Here is a 20,025-nt window from a genome sequence, read left to right on the forward strand (position 1 = left end):
TATCTTCAAGGGTGTATACAGACCTCAACAGGAAAAGTCTTGTGGACTTCCTTCCTGGGACTTGCAGCTGAGAACTATTGGAATTTGCAGCCCCACCCCCTTTGTTCCCCTCACATTTCTTTAATTTTCTTTTCTTCATTTGAAAATAGATTTTTTTCCCCCTCACATAAAACATATCCTGATTATGGTTTCCTCTCCCTCTACCCCTCCCAGTTCCTCCCCACCTCCCCTCCCATCTGAATCCACTCCCTTTCTGTCTCTCACTGGACAACAAACAGGCTGCTAGGGGATGAAAATGAGAAAATAAAATAAGATATAACAATCATCAGAATAGGACAAAACAAACAGAAGGCAAAGAAGCCAAGCAGAGGCACGAGAGGCACAGGGACACCTTTGTTGGCACACTCGGGAATCCATAAGAGCACCAAACTGGAAGCATAATGTGTATGCTAAGGACCCGTAGGGTAAAAACAGAGAAAAAAAGAAGTAGAAATATAACATTAAAAAAAGCCCTCGCCTGACATTATGAGGCAAGGAACCCCCAAAGATGCCATTGAGATTGTTTTCTGTTGACCATCCACTTGCAGTCCTTTTTTGGCCTGTGGGTGAGTGAGTTCATGCGGAAAGTGGGAAACTTTACAACAGGATATCCAGAAACGAGGTGGCTGGGGAGGAAAACCCAGCCTGCATTCTGTTCTTCAAGGAGGGTCTCTTGGTGAGGGCTATTTTCAGTGAGAAGAGTATTTTTTTCTTAATCATCATCAAGGTTCCCTAAGTGCTTAGCTGTGTCCCCTGGGTACAGCTCTTATTATAGTGCCTAAGATTATAGAATGCCACAAAACTTATTTTTCAAACATCAGCAGTTGTTTGTAATGTCACGGGCAGGGATGAGCACCAGCTGATGACCAATGCTGGCCCGTGACGCTGAAGGAGGGGTAAGTGTCTTCCCCACCACCTACGCACTGTCTTCCTCGAATCTGGTTCTTAGTTGTTGGAGGGAATGAGACGGAAGGGGCCAAACTGGCTAGGGGACTCAAGGTCATGGCCCCTCAGCTTCCAGTAAGGGGTTATCTCAACGTTTCAGGGCGGCCAGTCCTGGTGTTCCTTTCATCTCCTTTGCCGTCAAAATACATTTCCCAGGCTGGTATGTTAGTTATGGTCTCATTGCTATGACAAAGCATCCAACAAAAGCAATGTAATGAGGAAAGCATTTGTTTCGGTTTACGGTTCCAGGGTACAGTCCCTCACGGCAGGGAAGGCATGGTGACAGAGTCTGTTCACGTCCCATGGTCACATGCGAAGTCAGGAAGCAGAGCTGACTATGGTGCGCACTGCTCAGCTGGCTTTCTCCTTTTTTACTCAGTCCGGGACATCAGCCCATGGAATGGTGCTGCCCGTAGTCAGGGTGGGCTTTTTCTTCATTAGTTAAACATTTCTAGAGACGTTAGTCTCTCTGGAGAAGTCTGTCTCCTAAGTGACTCTGGATCTTGTCCAATTGACACCACATTCACCTTCAGTTCTGGGAAATAGTCATGGCAGTGGTTTCAATCCATTTCATCTTCATATGAACATTTAGAGCCACAACACTGTAAGTGGGGAGGGCAGAGATTAAGACTCTGGTCTGCGGGGCCTAGGTAGGAAGTAGAAGAATAAGCTTTCAGTTGCAGTCTTGCCTGGGTCCTAAGCCAGGCTAGAACTCTGTGTTCTTTGGCTGGTACTTCAGCTGCCAATCTCCCTACCTCCTCATCCCTCATCCCTTGCCTTCAAATCTGTAGGCATCGAGGTGGGAATTAGAGAGGAGTGCAGGTGAAGAAGCCCAGAGTCCCCTGAAGTGCTGGAGCTGCTGAACCCCTTTCTAAGAAGGGATGGACAGTGAACCCCGGACACTAGAGATGGAGAGAAACATCCAAAGGCAGAGCACTTCACAGGTTCTGTCCAAAATAACTTGCAGAGGATCATTTCAAAGGTCTCTAGCATGTACTTAGAAAATGAGGAATTTTGTTTAGAAGGACAGAAAAAAAAAATGTGGATTGTTCCCAAGCTTCTCTGAAAAGCTCCTGTTAAATTTTTGTGTAGCTAATAAATTAAGTCACTATTTATTCTATGTAATGGAATGCATGCCCGGGTTGTGACTCAAGAGACTCACTTGGCGGAATGGCCAGGCCCCAGGTTCAGGGTCACAACAGGGATGGAGTCTCTGAAGCCACAGGGGCCTCAGTGTTCTCACCCGCTAACCAGAGAGCTTGGTCTGGCCCGTCCCTCAGGACATGCCCTCGCCAGCGCTCCTCAGCTGGTGGAGCCTCGGCTCTCCTTTCAGGAATCATCCAGTTCCCTGCGACAACAAAAGCAGAAGATTTTATCCTATGCCTGGTGTCCAAGGTGTCTGAGGTTGTGTTGAAAGGAGGTGGTTTAGAAATGAATAATTAATGGCCTGTGGATCTCAGTGTCGGTTGAGTGTTTAAAAAAAAAATCCCTAAGTGTGCTTACCTATTCAGCACTTTTATTCCCAAATCCTCCTGCAGACACCAGCATTTTTCAATGTATTTAGTAAGAACTTAGCTTGTATTGATCAAATTCCTCTTTCTTAGATTTGGTACCTTTTGTTTCAACATTCTGAAGTTATCTATCTATCTATCTATCTATCTCTCATCCATCTACCTACCTATCATCTATTTGTCTATCTGTCTATCTATCTGTCTATCTATCTATCTATCTATCTATCTATCTATCTATCTATCATCTATCTATTATCTATCTATCAATCAATCTATCTGTCTATCTATCTATCTATCTATCTATCTATCTATCTATCTATCTATCATCTATCCGTCATCTATTTGTGCGTGTATGTGCACATGGGAGTATGCACACATGCGTGTAGGTGTGTCTCACTGTGAACAGGTGGAGACCAGCAGAGGGTGTCCGGTTTCTGGAAGCTGGAGTTAAGGTGTTTTCAGGATGCCTCACTTATTCTGTAGGTGCTGGGATCTGACTTCCAGAATTTATGATCATGCGGCGAGGCTCTTAACAGCTGAGTTACCTTTCTGGCCCCTGGTTTCAATTTTAAAAAATGTTATGAAGGATTATTTTTGTCTATGGTTCTGACCACACTGGGTGATGCTTTTCTGCTTGGCCGAGGTCCAGGATGGCACAGTTATTCATGCCAACAGATAGGGAGCACCTCATCCTTTTTGACATTCACTGCCTGTAAGAACGGGAGCATCTGTGCAGTTTCTTTGGATCATTAAGCAGCCCTTGACATGGGGATGACGTGTGTCCTACTGCTCTGTTCTGGTCATATCCTGCTGGAGTTCTCGCTGCATTCCCGGAACTGTGCTAGGCTAGCTGTGGCCGCAGAAGCACGACGTTACATCCAGAGAAATGGGAAAGCTACTGGAGAAAAGAAATAAAGGGCTTATTGACACATAGACCAACCAGGGACCAGCACAGAATTCAAGTTCTTATCGCAGCGCTTAAGACTGAGCTTAGAACAAACACCCTTTGTCACAGATAGCTCAGAAACAGGACTGTGGGCAATGGACAGCAAAACTACCATGATGTAAATTTTATTTAGCTCTGTTTGATATAGGCTCCTTTTTGTGGTGGGTGCTTTTGTGTCCTTTTGCCTGGGACCCCATTTTTGAAGGGTTCCATTCCATGAGGGTTACTGGATGTGCTTCAGCAGCCCATGTCCCCCTCCCCAATTACACCCTCTATTATTGTGCCGGTTACATCACATGCTTGCTGAGTGAGTCACGTTAGCAAGATCGGAAGCAAAACAACCAATAAACAATGGTAACGCAAGGAAGAGTGACGTAGAAGTCAGGAAATGTAGATCCTATGGAGAACACCCTATTTGGATGGTGGTGTATGCTGAAAATTCACATTTCCACCGGATGGAAGTGAACACAGGAGGCGGTGGACCTGTTGTAAGAGATAACAAGCAAGGCATCACCATGGCATGCCTTGGATATGAAAGGTTTTCCATGGGCTCGGGTATTTGAACTCTTGGTCCTCAGCTGGTGGGAAGACTATGGATCTTTGAGGATGTGGCCTTGTTGGAGGAAGTAGGTCCCTGGAGGCTGTCGTGAAGGCTTTATAGGATGGCTGTGCTTCTGCCTGAACTCTGTTTCCTGCTTCCCTGGTATGGAAGGAAGTGGAGTACCAGAACACCCTGCCACAGTGGTACCAAGCTGCCTACTGCCATGCCTTCCTTGCTGTGATGGACTGTATTCCTTCAAAGTGGGAGCCAAAGCAAGCGTTCCTCCCTTGAGTTACATTAGCCAATTATTTTTTATCACAGCAACAAGAACAAACCAAACAAAAACACCCCCTCCCAATATGCCACATTTTCAAGTAACTTAAATTACAGATCTTTTGTAGCTCTGATACTGACGTAATTTCTAAATTATTATCTCTAATAATATCCCCAGTAGCTTACAGAAAAATGACCACGGGAGACACAGCTACTAAAATCACACCAGTTTTTGGTGAGGATGAAGCCTCAGATAACACAAAAAGAGAAGACAAGTTTGCATTTGGGAGAGAAACTTCTCAGCACAGATTTATCGCTGATGAGATGACCTGCCAAGCACTTGGTGTTGTAGCCCATCTGATAAAGGTCACCAACTGGACACTCGACAAGCTGATGCACACAGCACCTGCCTGACCCCAAAATCGCCCTCTTTTTCTCAACCTAGAGGCCATCCTCCTTTCAGAGTTTAAACACCAATAAACTGAATTTCCCATTACCATGCTCGATGTTTTATCGTTAGGAACGGTTGGAAAGATGCCATGTGGCTGTTGTTTTCTGCTCTCAATCCTTAAAAAAAAAAAAAAATCCCCAAGCTCTCTCACTTCTACACTGGGAAGGCAACAGGAGAGAAGGTCCCCAAAGAGTCTTTGAAGAGGAAGAGGGGCAATACATTGTCCTTCCATCAACATGACAAGTTCGGGTTTTTCAGTTAGAAGTATTTTCCAGATTAGTGCCTCCGACTGTTAAGTGGGTAGGAAATGTGCCAGGTTGCGCTCCCAGAGACTTGTAGACCTCAAAAGTTATTATTATTATTATTATTATTATTATTATTATTATTATTATTTCACTGAAATACCAGGTGTGACATTCAAATCCAGCTTTGTGGACATCTTGAATTCCATTTGCATGCATGCGAGACATCGGTTTAGAAGTCCTAGGATGTGCACCCTTGCTCACAGCTGTTCCTAGCACGCGGGCTTACATGCTACGAGCTGCTCTAATTTTCCTGGCTGGGAGCCTCCTCCATTAAACAAGAGAATAAGGTGGCAAGGAGCAGAGAGACAGCGGGGTCACAGGGAACTGGACCTGGGCCTGAGCTTCATCCAGTCGTCGGATTTTTTTAAGTAGTTTGTTGTTTTAGAAGTGTCTGTCATGAGCTGTAAATCATGGTTAATTTCATCATTAAACAGGCCCCAGAGATTCTGTCTTAAAGAGACACTACAGAATTCTGATCTCTGAAGTCAGAAGCACAGAACCCCAGAACTGGGAGTGGCCGGACCTGAGCCAGAGAAGGACTCTGGATGCTTGGTGGAGTAGGTTTGGATGGCTTTGAGAGCCCAGTTTTCACTCTTGACTGCTCTCCCTCTGTGCCCCCTCTCTTTCCTGGAACATCCTGAGATCAGTGGGAGTAAATGTTGATAATTTATAATCCACGTAGAATCAATTTTAATTCAGCAGATTTAGAACTAGAGCCCCCACCCCATACCCTGGTTTTTTTTGCCAATGGGTTAAAGAGGGTGGCTGGGGGCTGGGAACCTGCCCTCTATGCCAAGGAGTTTTCTCTACCTACTCTTTACTCAAGGGTTCCTTCACTTTTCCATGCCAAGACTTAAAAAGAGGTTTCAAATACTTTTTTTTTAAAAAGTGGTTTCTAAATTATCTCAAGGCCACTAACACATAATGTTTTGTCAAACTTTCCTGAAGTGCAATGGTATATTAAGGTTGATTTCATTTTTATTCATATTCTCTTTTGGGGATGTAAGACATTATCTCAAATTATTACCCCAGAGACAGTCATAAGAATTTTGTGCTATTCTACCTCTCAAATCATTTTAAGTATTATATTTCATTTCATTTTGCCTCAATCTCTTAGACAGTTATTTTCTTCATATTTCCTTATATCATTTAAAAATTACATCTTACTTGGCCAGGGTCTAAAGAATTGTGTTGAAAGACTAAGGAATTATTGGGAAGAAAAACCCCATTAGTACAATGAGAATAACCAGAAGAAATTGGCTAATTTCATTCGTCTTCTCCTGGGCTCTTAAAAGAAAATGGTTGAAATGTATCCGCTATAAGCAACGGGCATTCTGAAATCGATTTAAGGTTGGAGCACAAAAAAAGAAAAGCCTCACTGAAGAAAATTCAAATCTTAGATTTGGAGATAACTTTTAAAATCTCAGCAAATTCTATGCCGAGGGGATGACAGACGTTGGCCCCCGTTCCCACCGTTAGACGTGAGGAAATGAGGCAAGATGGCTGGTGGGAGCGAGAAAAATGCGCTCTTCAGCCACCCTCACCCTCGAGGCTTTTTAAAGTTGAAAGAGTGTTTTGTGATTAAGAACCCCAACTATTTCTATGGGGAAAGATGCTTGTTCCCGATCTCTGGTGTAAGAGATAACCAAGGAAGTCAGCTTTGGCTACTTGTCTCATCCAGCAACGCCCATTGATGGTCGAGTTCTCCCGTAGATGTAGCCCCGGGAGAGCCCCTGTCTTTTTCTGAAGGTGAGGCACTTCCACGGAGAGGCAGACTTCACCTGGCTGCTGACTCCCACCTACCATGTCCTGTCCTCCTCTTCCTCCAGGAGACATGTGGCTGGCCCAGTTCTTTGCAATCTGAAGAGCACATGCATGGATAGACACAGTGGAGCCTGAAGTTCTTACCACCTCACTGGACCTCAACTCAGAGGGGTTCAAGGACACAACAGTTGTCATTTGCTCACGTGGGTAGGTGGGAGGCTGTCAGGGAAGTTGAATGGGAGGAACTAGAAGGTGAGGGGAAAAGAGCTAGGGGGTCAGGGAAAGAAGAGATGTGAAGTATGGAAGTGGGGTTGAAATGCTATCAGGAATCAAGGGGAGTCAGAAAGAATAATAATAGCAAAGGGAGCTGGAGGCCTCAGCCTCCCTCACCTTCCGCGAGCTATGGCCTGGGTATAGGAAGTGGTACTGACAGGTTCTTAGACTTCCTTCCTGTAGTCAGAATCTTCCACCTATATTTTTTTTGCTGACTCATCTTTCCCGACTCCTTATGTATGACATCTGTTAGTGCCACCAAGGGGCACTGTATATTTCTGTAGAAAACAATTCTTTTTGATTTAGGTATTTCATTTTATGTATGTGAATGTTTTGCCTGTATGTATGTATGTGTGTGTTCCATGTGCAGACTTGGAACGGGAGTTATGAGTTATAGTTGGTTGTGAACCACCATGTCAGTGCTGGGACTGGAACTTGGGTCCTCTGTAAGAACAACACATGCTTTCAACTGCTGAGCTATTTCTCCATCTCCTAGTAAGCAGTTCCTTACACATCCCATCACAATGACATTTTATCAAAATTGCTTCTTAGCTTCCTTGCCCACTAGCCAGTCAGTTTGTGAAGGACCATGGGATCTTTTCCATCATGATGACCTCAGCACTTCACATAGTGACAGTTGCCCTAATAAATAACTATTCACTGGAGACCTATAGTTGGGGAAATTTCTAGTTCTCTGAGCTGTGGAGTCCTCGCCTATGTTGTGAGGGAGTGTTCTAGAATTTCTAAGACGTATTCTCATACTAGCCATCTAAGACTAAATACACTGGGCTTCCTGCCCAGTGCTGGAAACAATTCAACTAAGACAAAAACCGCTACCCTAAGGACACTGAAGATCTTGTGAGACAAACTGTAATCCCCTGGGATACTGTTCAGAGAGGACCTTGGATGGAGTCTGGGAGGATGTAAAGGTACCATTCCCACCGCGCAGGGAGATAAACTCAGCCACTCCTTGTCACACAGGAAGGAAAACTTGTCCACAGATCTACTCCAGTAAGCCAAGGCAAGTTCATTTAGGAGTAGCTTCAGAAGTAAGCCTGACTCTGCTGAATATTGTCTCAAGCCTTGGATCTAGGGTCTGCAAGGTTCCCAAAGCCAGCTGCACAGGTCCCCAGGGATCTGGTTTCATGTTTGAATGAAGGGACGGGGTGTTCAGGACTCTGGTGCCACTCTGCCTTGATTCAGGGCCTCTGGGACCTGAGGCAAATACAGGTCTTTGCCACTGTGCTCCCCCTGTGTTCAATAGGACACCGCTGCCATCTCAGGGTGCAGACTCCTTTTCAAAGTTCCTCAATAGCCTTCCCTGCTCTCTATGATCTACTCCACTTTCTCCACAAATTCTTGGGTCAATTTTAGTGACTTATTTTTTCTAGGGAGGTTGACCAGGCAGATCTCCCCTCCCCCACTGTGGACGCAGGTCTACCTGTATAATCCTCTGAAACGCCTGCTGTTTTCTTATTCTGATTTTCTACACTTTAATTCTAGCCCCTCTTTCTTTGTGTCAGGCATAGAGCTGTATCAGATTTACTTTTTCTTTCTAGTTTTTATTGTCTTTCCTTCAGCTTCCCATTTCAATTCCTTTAAATTTGTTTTTATCCATTCTTTGGTTTTCTTCAGCTGATATATATATATATATATATATATATATATATATGATATATGCACACATATATACTTACATAGGTATATATTATATGTTTTTTTTTTTGCTTATTTTAATCATTGAGCCCTTGTTTTTATCAATCTTTTTTTTTGAGGGGGGTTTGTCGAGACAGGGTTTCTCTGTGTAGCTTTGCGCCTTTCCTGGAACTCACTTGGTAGCCCAGGCTGGCCTCGAACTCACAGAGATCCGCCTGGCTCTGCCTCCCGAGTGCTGGGATTAAAGGTGTGCGCCACCACCACCCATCGTTTTTATAAATCTTAAAATAGAATTTGAGACAGTTGTTTCATTTCCACAGGCTGAAGCCATCTTTTCAGACTGTCTTCAAGATAATTGGAATATTGCTGTTAGTTTCCTTAATTACAAAGGCTGTCAAGGCATAACACACACACACACACACACACACACACACACACACACACACACACACACACTATTGAGTATCTGTCTATTACAACAAAAAGATTCAAGACAGTGTTTCTCCGTGTAGTTTTGGTGCCTGTCCTGGATCTCGCTCTGTAGATCAGACTGGCCTCGAACTCACAGAGATTGTTGTGCCCAGATCACAACCCCCAGAGAGATGAGAGTACTGGAATGCAAAAGCAAAGCTTTATTGGGGAGCAATACAAGCCTAGGCAAAGACCCCGTCAAGTCATCCAACACAGTGGAGGCTGGAAGAGGTGTCCGCCCCTCTGCAAGCTCAGTTTTTAAAGGCAAAAACCACAAGGTTACATCAGTTAGGGGTGCTGGTACGGGTACAATTCTGATTGGCTCACTTCTAGGGCCTTTCCACAAACCTTATCTTCATCTTACTGCTTGGTGGGCTGTTGTTTGTCAGCATTTCTCATTGGCTGCCCGAGGGTTGGGACATTCCATGGTTAACCAGTCACTACCAGATGGTTAACTTGATATCAGCAGTTCTGAGAATTCGACGAAACTCAGGCCTGTTTCAAACTGGGGTTAGGGGATTGCTTAAAATGGAGGTGCTTTGGTTCTTCACTATCTGACTCTACCCAATAGCAACGATTTACAGTGCATTGAATGAATGTATGACTTATAAATTGCTCTTTGTTACATGCACATTCACTGATTCATTCAACACACACAGACTGGAGTACTACTGATGACGAGTCTACCAGCACCTTGTGAAGGAGAGCTGAATGGGCCAGATAGTTAGGTGCTGGCTACTGTTTCAGGTAAGATTGGTGGTTTGAATGAGAATGGCCCCCATAGGCTCATATATTCGAATATCTGGTTCCTACTTGGCAGATTATTTGGGAAGGATTAAGAAGTGCGGCCTTGTTGGAAGGGGTGGGTCCCTGGGGGCAGGCTTTGAGGTTCCAAGAGCCCCTGATAGGCCCAGTCTTGCTTTTTCTATGCTTCCATCTTGTGGATAAGATGGAAGTTCCAACTACTGCTTCAGGCCATGCCTGCCTGTCACCAGGCTTTTTACCACGATGATCATGGACTAACTCTTGACAAATGTAAGCAAACTCCCAATTAAATGCTTTCTTTTATGGTGTCTGGTCACGGCAAAAGAACAGTGACTAAGAGAGAAGCTGGTATCAGGGAGTGGCATATTGCTGTGACAGGCCTGACCATGCTGTTTATTGGCAGAATGTGGACTTTGGATCAAGAAAGTGATTGAATGGTGTAAGTGGGGCTTTACGGACCATCCTAGCAGGAACTTGAAAGACAGTAGAGCTGAGAGCAATGTTGACCATGGAGGTTTCAGAGGGGAAGAACATTAGAAACTATTCCTGTGATATTTTGGCAAAAGAGTGTGGCTGCTTTCTTCTTCTTCTTCTTCTTCTTCTTCTTCTTCTTCTTCTTCTTCTTCTTCTTCTTCTCCTCCTCCTCCTCCTCCTCCTCCTCCTCCTCCTCCTCCTCCTCCTCCTCCTCCTCCTTCTTCTTCTTCTTCTTTGGTTTTTCGAGACAGGGTTTCTCTGTGTAGCTTTGAAGCCTGTCCTGGATCTTGCTCTGCAGACCAGGCTGGCCTCAAATTCACAGAGATCCTCCTGACTCTGCCTCCCGAGTGCTGGGATGAAAGGCATGTGCCATTACCGCCCGGCTGAGTGTGGCTGCTTTCTGCCCTTGTTGAAAACATCTGCCAGAGGCTCAATTGAAGAGTTTTGGACTAATATCAATTGCAGAGGAAATTTCAAGACAGTTTGTATTAAGTGCATCATCTGGTTATTAGTGATCACTCTTAAGCAGATCTACAATGAAAAAGAGCAAGCTGGGCAAAAAGAAATGTAAAAAGCAAGCTGGGTCTCTGTGAGTTCGAGGCTAGCCTGGTCTACAGAATGAGATCCAGAACAGGCACCAAAACTACACAGAGAAACCTTGTCTCGAAAAACCAAAAAAAAAAAAAAAAAAAAAAAAAAAAGAAAGAAAATAAAATATAAGATAATCTTAAAACTTGTACAAAGGAAAGCTTATGCGGCAAAGGAAACCTTCAACAAATCAAAGCTTATGCAAATGTAGTTCAAGGAGGGAGCCAGATTCCGTCTCAAGCAAGATGAAGAACTTGTCAGCTTTGGCTGTGCGGTTCTGGCTTTATCAGGAATGGTACAGGAGTAAAGGGCTTGTAGAATCTTCCTGCCTGGTGAAGGAAAGATGCTGAGGCCACTCGTGAGGAGTTTCTGCATGGAGACCCAGAGAAGCCGTTTCCTGAAGTTGTGAGGCCAATGTCTCCATTGTGTTGGGGACCTCAAGATGTTAGCGATGCCAGAGCCTTGGGATATTTGCCAAGGACTGCTACAGGCAGGGTATGGAGTCAACCCACGAGCAAAGAGTGTGCTACCCGTCAACAAAGCTGGAGGGAGTTGGAGATCTGGAGAGCCCTCCGACTTCAGACATGGAGATGCAGGATTTGGAGTTTGCCCAAATTTGGATTTGGGGTGGTTTCAGTCTTTTTTTGGTTCAGTATTTCCTCATCATGCCTCCCTTCCTCTCTTTTGGCATGGAAATGTATATTCTGTGCCATTGTATGTTGGAAGAATGTAATTATTTATTTATTTTTTTTTTACAGGGATTTACAGTTAAGAGATTGCCTCTGGTCACAGAAGGGACTTTTGACTTTTAACAGTGTTGAGACTGTGAAAGACTGTGGGGGCTTTTGAAGCTGGGCTCAAAAAATAAGCATTTTTCATTATGATGTGGCTACGAGCCTATAGGGGCCATGGAGTAGAACGTTATGGTTTGAATGAGAATGGTCCCCACAGGCTCTTATATTTGACTGTCTGGTTCCCAGTTGGTGGACTGTTTAGGAAGGATTAGGTGGCATGACCTTGTTCGAGGAGTTGTGTCATTGTGTGTGTGTGGGATGGGCTTTGAGGTTTCAGTCTTGCTCTCTACTTTTATCTTCTGGATAAGATGTGAGCTCTCGGCTACTGCTCCACAGCCATGCCTACCTGCCTGCTGCCATGCTCCCTGCCCATGGCATGGACTCACCCTCTGAAACTGTAAGCCAGCCCCAGATTAAATGCTTTCTTTTATAAGTTGCCTTGGTTACAGCGATAGAACAGTAAATCAAGGCAAATGCTTACATGATTAGGACTGTGAGTAACCTGCTGGAATGTATCCTAAGAAGTTTTCTAAGTGTCTAGGGAGTTCCAGACCATTCCTGTCTTCCTCCTTCTCCCTTGACATCTTGCCCCAAGCCCCCTTATTACCACCAGAGGATATTTGAGGTAGAATGAAAGGAAAATATCAACGTTATGATTCTGGAATAATTATATTAATATATGGTATCTTCACAATTTGAAAAAAACCTATTTTAGGATTAAAAAAATTCTTAATATACCACCACTGTTTTCCACTTATTAAAAAAAAAAACAGCAATAAGGTATTACCTGACATAGCCCATTACTTTTTAGTATAATTTTGCCATTAAACATTAAGAATAGTTTGGGACCCATAAATTAAGTCAGGTTATAGTGAGAGAAAATTAGCCAAATTCAAATTGCCTTCAGGAATCCGGGCACTAGATTTTAAGGATGCTTGGTCAGATCACCACCGCAAGATTCTTATATGGACCAGGTGGGGGCAGCAGAGAGCCAACTGAGGTCTATGGAATGGAAGGCGGGCATCTGTCCTTGGAGTCCCAGGTACCTGAGAAGAGGCAATAACTTGGGTAGCGGGAGTCAAGGTTTCAATTCTAGCCGAGAAGGAAGTGAAGAACAAGGAAACACTTCGGAGATCAGAGTGCACCAGTACACAGATGTGATGGCACCCTAAGAGCATGGTGCTAAAAGCAGAGGCAGAAAAAAATAGAAGAGAGGTGCTATGGGAAGCCAGAGTGCTTCACTAATGTTCTGTTTGGACCTTTACTACATGGTGGATCAGGTCCCTGTTCAGTCCTGTTGGATCTTCCAAGGGTGGTGCAAATGCACTGAGACCGAGAAAGCCCAGCCACCCATCTCTCCTGAGCTCAGATTGCCACGGAGGCTCTTGTTCCCGTTAACAAACACCGACGCAAACTGAGAACTCTTGGACCACTTGGCCATGAACAACAGCATCACGGCCTGGTGGTGTAGTCCATCTTCTGGAAGATTTTTCTCAAGCGTGAAAGACGTGTGGTTTTGAGCTCTGGTTTACTTGCTGGTCTACTGCTTGCAACACGGTGCGCTCCCTGTGTGGTCTCATCATAATTATTTTCAAACCGTGCTAATTAGCCGAGCCAACACGCAGGCAGCCCCCTCTCCCCTGACTTGGCACCCTCACACATTGAATTTAGCACCCCTCATGGGAAGGCATTCTGGAGAGCTCCCATTTGCACCCCTCCCCATCTTCCCATCTCCACACATGTAAATCTGTCTTACTAGAGAGACTGCGATCCCATAAAGCACATCTTCAAATCCTAGCAGATGGCAGTTTACCTCAAGGCACATAGACTCCCCCAAATCCTAGAAGAAAGAGGCTTTTGGACAGTTCCCTGGAGCTAATTATAACCAATCTTGAATTGTGTAGACAACCTGGAAATTGGAACAGAGTATGGAGAAAGAAAAAGTCAATACAGGAGAGAGTTCTGCAGAAGAAGAAAAGTCCAGGGTAGGCTTCAGAACATCCAACTATGAACCCCTATTCGCTTGAAAAAAAATTGGTGGAAAGGTTTGGTTTTCATGATACCAGGAGCCCAGCTGGTCTGTAGTCTTCCCTGAGTCCAGACAGTTTAACTACTATTTCCTTAACAGAGGATTCACCTCTTCCTGACTCGATTTCCCTTTCTGGAAAGTGGGAATTATAGTGCTTTCTGACAAGGTCTCAAGAATGGCAAGTATTCAGGACACATGAATGGTTCTCTGGTTGGAGAGGGTTCTTTGAGTCCATGCCAGCAGGGAGCACATGTTACCTGCAGGGGACGCCATGTTATTAGTGCAGCTCAGGGTGGGTAGTGTTTCTGTAGAGACAGGCACTAGTTGGATTGACTACTTCGAGTTGTTCAGCTGTGTTGTTTGTAAACTTTTGGAGTGATTACACAGTGTTTGTTCTCTATTGTTTGAAATACCCTTTAAAAGCTGAATATAGAATTCCAGGGCCCCTGGTTCTGTTCTTTTTGACTTGGCTAAGGTTGATTGAATTTTATTTTTCTTTTGGCCTGTGCTTCTTGGTGGCTTGAAATGAACGTGGCTTTCTTTTGTGTTTATTTACCTCTTTCTCCATTGCCAACAATAGACGCATGCTGTGAACCTGGTTATAATTTCTGTAGCACAGTTTTCAGGAGGAGGAGGGCTTGGGATGAATTAAGAATATTGTGTTGTCTCAGCTTCATTTTCTCAAGGGCCTGAACTGATTCTTACGAGTTAGCTGTTTTTCACTAATGAAAATTCACACATCCTCTTGAGTGGTAGTATTGAATAGGTTAAAATCATCATGAAAAATCCGCTAGAACCAATTAATCAAAGAGGTGGGAAGGAAGTGTGGAGAAATGGCCATAGATGTCACGGTCTGGTTTGCTTATATATGAATGGGGCTCAATGGAATAGTTTTTTTTTTTTTTTTTAGCCATGGTAAGAAAAGATGAGTTCAGGGCTGGAGATATGGCTCAGTGGTTAGGAGCATTGGCTGCTCTTCCAGAGGACCTGGGTTTGATTCTCAGTACCCACATGGAAGTTCCCAACTATTTGTAACTTCAGTTTCAAGGGATTGACACCCCTTCTGATTGCCTTGGATACCATACATTCATGTGGTACACAGGCATACATGTAGGCAAAACGCCCAACATATAAAATAAGTAATAATACAAAATTAAAAAAGAAGAGTTCAATCAAATCTCTTTCACTTCTCTGCGCATGTTAGAATCACATGGAGATTTAAAAAAATATTGATACCCCTGTCTCTCCTTACAGACCAGGACACTTGAGGGTGCGGATTAGGAATGGACGTTTGTAAATCTCCTTAAGGCTACAGAAAGGCTTGAGAACCACTAGGAGCAGGTATTTTCTACATGTCTAGAAAGGAACCTTAGCCAATGGATCTGAAATTGCTTACGAGGCAAGCTTCCAGCCACAGCTGTGAGCAATTCATTTCTATTAGGTTAACCTATGAGCATGTCTGTGAGGGATCATCCTGATTAGAATAACTGAGGTGAGAAGAGCCACCCTAAGGGAGAGTGGTACCATTTCCTGAGCTTGCATCATGGACTGAATAAAGAAGAGGAAGCTATCTGAGTACTCATCAATCTTCTCCTCCTGGGTTCAGATGCAATATGACCCACTGCTTCAAGCTCAGGCTGTCTGGACTTCTGCACCAAGATGTTTTGTTCGGGATGACTCATCCTCCATGATGACTTCTCCTCCATGAGGACTTCCCCTCTATGATGACTTTCCCTCCATGAGGACTTCCCCCCTATAATGACTTCCCTTCCATGAGGACTTTTCCTCTATGATGATTTCCCCTCCATGAGGACTTCCCCTCCATGAGGACTTCTCCTCCATGATGACTTCCCCTCCACAATGACTTCCCCTCCATGAGGACTTCCCCTCCATGAGGACTTCCTGTCCATGAGGACTTCCCCTCCATAAGGACTTCCCCCCTTGAACTGAGCCTAAATATATCACCCCTTCATTAAGTTGCTTTTGTTATGATATTTTATTATAGTAACAGAAAAATTAACTAAGCCTACTTCCATACAAGTACTTGGGCCAACTTCCATCAGTGGATTTTATTCAAGTCCTTATGGGTCTCCTCTTTTGTTATTGCTTTTATGTTATCTGTCTCTCTCTCTCTCTTTAAAAGTCAAAGCTTTCAGGGGCTAGAGAGATGGCTTAGTGGTTAAGAGCGTTTGCTACTCTCCCCAGTGCCCACACAACAACTCACAACTGCCTGTAACTCTAGTTCTAGGAGATTTAATACCCCTTTGTGCCCCTCTACCAGCAGCAGGCATACATGTGATGCACATGTATACATATGTACATGCAGATAAAATATACATAAAAATAAAAACATAAACAAATACCATTTTTTTCTTTAATTGAATTTCTGTGTCATTCAAAATAGTATGAAAATGTCCAGGGAAGCTGCCCTCCCCAAAAATGGATCTGTGATTGCTTTTACTGAAACTGGAGTAGAGGTTTTACAATGGTTCTTATTCACTTGTGAGGAGGTAGCTTTTCAGTGTGGAGGACACATTTGTATTTCATCTAATAGTTATAGCCTTCAGCCTCCAAGTGAGTTGTCCTCCCCCAGGTGATACACAGGGTCACAAGTCCAAAATATGTGTCCGAAGTATGAGTCACTTTTTTCTTGTTGACAGAGCCCTTATTACACTTGTGACCCTACTGCACCCACCTATTCAGTGTACACTACCAGTGCGTGTGTGCAACCACAACCAGAGGACACAGCTCTTACTGACAAGAACTCATGTTGACTTGGGAAGAAATGGATGGACAGACAGACTTCCTAATATCATTTGCGTCTGCCTGTCTGTTGTGACATGAATTTAGTATACAGCAGTTAGCACTTGAGAGAACAGGACTCTGGAAAAGTCAACGTGTTGGGGGTAAAAGAGGTGACAGAGGCGTGGAGAGCAAACCTGGGCAAAGGCAAATGATGGGGAGACCAGCGCAGCCTGAGGTCAGGGAGGGTGGGGTGTAGCTAGAGTTTTCCTGCCTGGCCCACAGTCAGGACAAATCTCTTTCACCTGCCAGTCCCACAGCCGCTCAGACCCGACCAAGTAAACACAGAGACTTATATTGGTTACAAACTGTATGGCTGTGGCAGGCTTCTTGCTAACTGTTCTTACAGCTTAAATTAACCCATTTCTATAAATCTATACTGGCTCGTGGCTTACCGGCATCTTCGTATGCTGTTTCTCATCATGGCGGCTGGCAGTGTCTCTCTGACTCAGCCTTCCACTTCCCAGCTTTATTCTCCTCCTTGTTCCGCCTATACTTCCTGCCTAGCCAACGGCCAATCAGTGTTTTATTTACCAATCAGCAACACATTTGCCATACAGAACATCCCACAGCAGTGGGGGGAGTCAGGGCCAAGCACATAGAAGAGAGATGGTGGTGCCATGTCACAAGCAGGAGTTACTGTCCCTGGAGTTTAATACACCATCTGCATACCTGTGGAATCCCCAGGCTTCATTTAATCCCAATCCTTTCTGTTGACCTTTAATTTGGTTGTCTAATTGATGTATCAAATTTGTCATGTCTAAAACTAAATTCTGGAAACTTCTTTTCCTTTAAACCTGTATATCTTAGGGGGTTTCCTGTCTCTCTTGGTGCTTCGTACATGTTAAGATTTCTGGAGGTCAGAACACTGGGGTCATTCTCTCTCTCTCTCTCTCTCTCTCTCTCTCTCTCTCTCTCTCTCTCTCTCTCTCTCTCTAAATTGGGCATCCAATCTGTTCACAATCCTGTCGGCTCTGACTCTCAAACGTACCCAGCATGTAGGACATGGCCACCATTTACCGCCCCCAACTCTTACCTAAGCACCTTCGATTCTCATCTGGAGCTGGGGGCAAACGCTAGGGTCCTTCTTGAATTCACACGTTGAAATCCAGCATTTCATGCCATGGTATCAGGAGGTGTTCAGAAGTGGGGCTTTGGGGAGAACATTAACAAGATGGAGCCCTCATAAGAAGAGACATGAGTGCTTGCTTCCTACCCATGCTCCCTGATATGTGAGGCTACAGACAGAAGAGGAGGCCCTCACCATGCACCAGATCTGTCGGCATCTTGATCTGAGGCTTCCAGCCTCTAGAACTATGAGAAATACACACCTGTGGTTGAGTCCACCATGGTCTTTCTTTCTTTCTCTCTCTTCCTTCCTTCTTTCCTTTCTTTCTTTTTTAACGATTTATTTATTTATTTATTTATTTATTCTATATACAGTGTTTTTTCTTGCATGTATGTCTGCATACCAGAAGAAGGCACCAGATCTCATTATAGATGGTTGTGAGCCATGTGATTGCTAAGAATTGAACTCAGCACCTCTGGAAAAACAGTCAGTGCTCTTAACCTCTGAGCTATCTCTCCAGCCCCCTCTCCTTTTTTAAAAATTTATTTTTATTTTATGTGCATTGGTGTTGTCCTGCATGTATATCTGTATGAGGGTGTAGGATTCCCTAGCCTAGAACTGGAGTTATAGTTGTAAGCTGCCATGTAGGTACTGGAAATTGAACCCAGGTCCTTTGGAAGACGAGCCAGTGCTCTTAACCACTGAGCCATCTCTCCAGCCACCATGGCATTTCTAATACAGCGGCCTGAATGACCTGAGACACCCCAGTTGTTGCAGTGTTCTCACTGGCTCTTACCTTTCCCCATTTTCCTACCCACCCAGTCTATCCTAATCAATTATCGTGTGCTTTCAAACATAGGGTGGATCACACACCTGCTCACAAGCTTCTGTTGGTTTTCATTGATTCAGGACAAAAGTCACTCATTCTACTTAGGATGACCTGTGAGTCATCCCACCTCATGACCCAATCATTTGGCAATGCCATCTATTTGGGGTTTTGAGATTTCAGCATGCATGTGAATTTGGGAGGGGGACATTAGCTTTAAATCCATAACAATTTGTGCCATACCCTTAGTCTACTAGAATCTAAGCTCTACAAGGTCGGATCTTCATTTGTTTTCATGTACCCAACAGTTAGAATAGTACTTGGCACACTGTAGATGTGCAATGAATAATTTTTGGTTGAAAAGATGAACTAGAACACATAATCTTTAAGAACCTACTCAAGCAACTGGGATAGCTTTGTTCTCTTGTGGCCAAGTCTTGTCTTGGATCCTGGTCTCCCAGGGGTGGAATTCCCTGCTTGTGAGAGAGCTAGATGCTCTTAGGGTCTATCAATTTTTGGTTTCGTCTGAGACAGGGTCTCATGCTGTAGCCCAGGTTGGGCCTCCTCTCTCAGCCTCCCAAGTGCTAGGTTTACAGGTATGAGTCACCACACCCAGCTCCCTCTTACAGTCTCATCTACCCACTCACCTGCAAATTGCGTGGGATGGCTTCAGGTCACTTTGCTCCCAGCAGTCAGGACCTGTCTATCCATCTCTTATGGCCCCTTCTCCCAGCCTGGATCTTAACTTCTTACTTTCCCCTTAAACACAAGCACCATTGGCCCTCACTGACTACTCAGCTCCTAGAGTGGTGATGCATTGGTCCCCAGTTGTACCCAGGTACAGCTTTGAATGATTCTTGTTCCAACTACTGGCTAGCCTGCTTTGCAGATCCTAAAATAACAATTGTTTCTAAGTTGTGCTGAGTGTGAGAGGCAGCATAAACTCCTGGGCATGAGTAGACAGGTGGCTACCGAACAACTAAGAGGACCCTGGGCAGAATCTTCCTTCTTCTGACAGTGGAGACCTGCTAGGTTGCTGAGGATCCTCTGACTTCTTGGGTTTAATGTCATTGCCAGGACTCTAACTGTTGGCCTTGTCGGCTAGAAGCCTCGAGAAGCACCCAGGACTGTGGAAATTGGAGGCTGTTCCTAGACTATTTCACAATACCTTTCTCCAGGAAAAAGAAAAAAAAAAGACCATCTTTTGGCCTCCAGTGTTATATAACCTAACCTTTCCCCTGCTAGCTCAAATGCATGCCATTTCTATCTTTCTTTTTCTTTTCTCTGAATAAATAGTTCACAAACACGTAGGGCCACACTGCTTTCTTCACTCCTGTGCTCCTGGGGTACTGGTCCCTCTCATGTTGAGTAGTGTCCACAGCTGCACACTGGCAAGGCCTTCCTTTCTGCTTCTTCCTTAGGGTATGGCTTCTATGGGGACACCTGTTAATCATCCCAATGCATAGAAATCTAGGTTCCGGCTGTGGTTATAGCAGCAGCTTT

At 44.4% G+C, this 20,025-nt stretch overlaps 1 pseudogene; it reads right to left on the reverse strand.

Moving 5' to 3' along the window:
• The window catches only part of LOC131918385 (pecanex-like protein 4), a 22,204-nt pseudogene extending 8,106 nt beyond the window's left edge, over positions 1-14,098 (reverse strand).
• Positions 14,099-20,025: the final 5,927 nt, after the last annotated feature.

Source organism: Peromyscus eremicus, chromosome 8b (assembly GCF_949786415.1).
Source record: "Peromyscus eremicus chromosome 8b, PerEre_H2_v1, whole genome shotgun sequence".
NCBI classification, from domain to species: Eukaryota; Metazoa; Chordata; class Mammalia; order Rodentia; family Cricetidae; genus Peromyscus; species Peromyscus eremicus.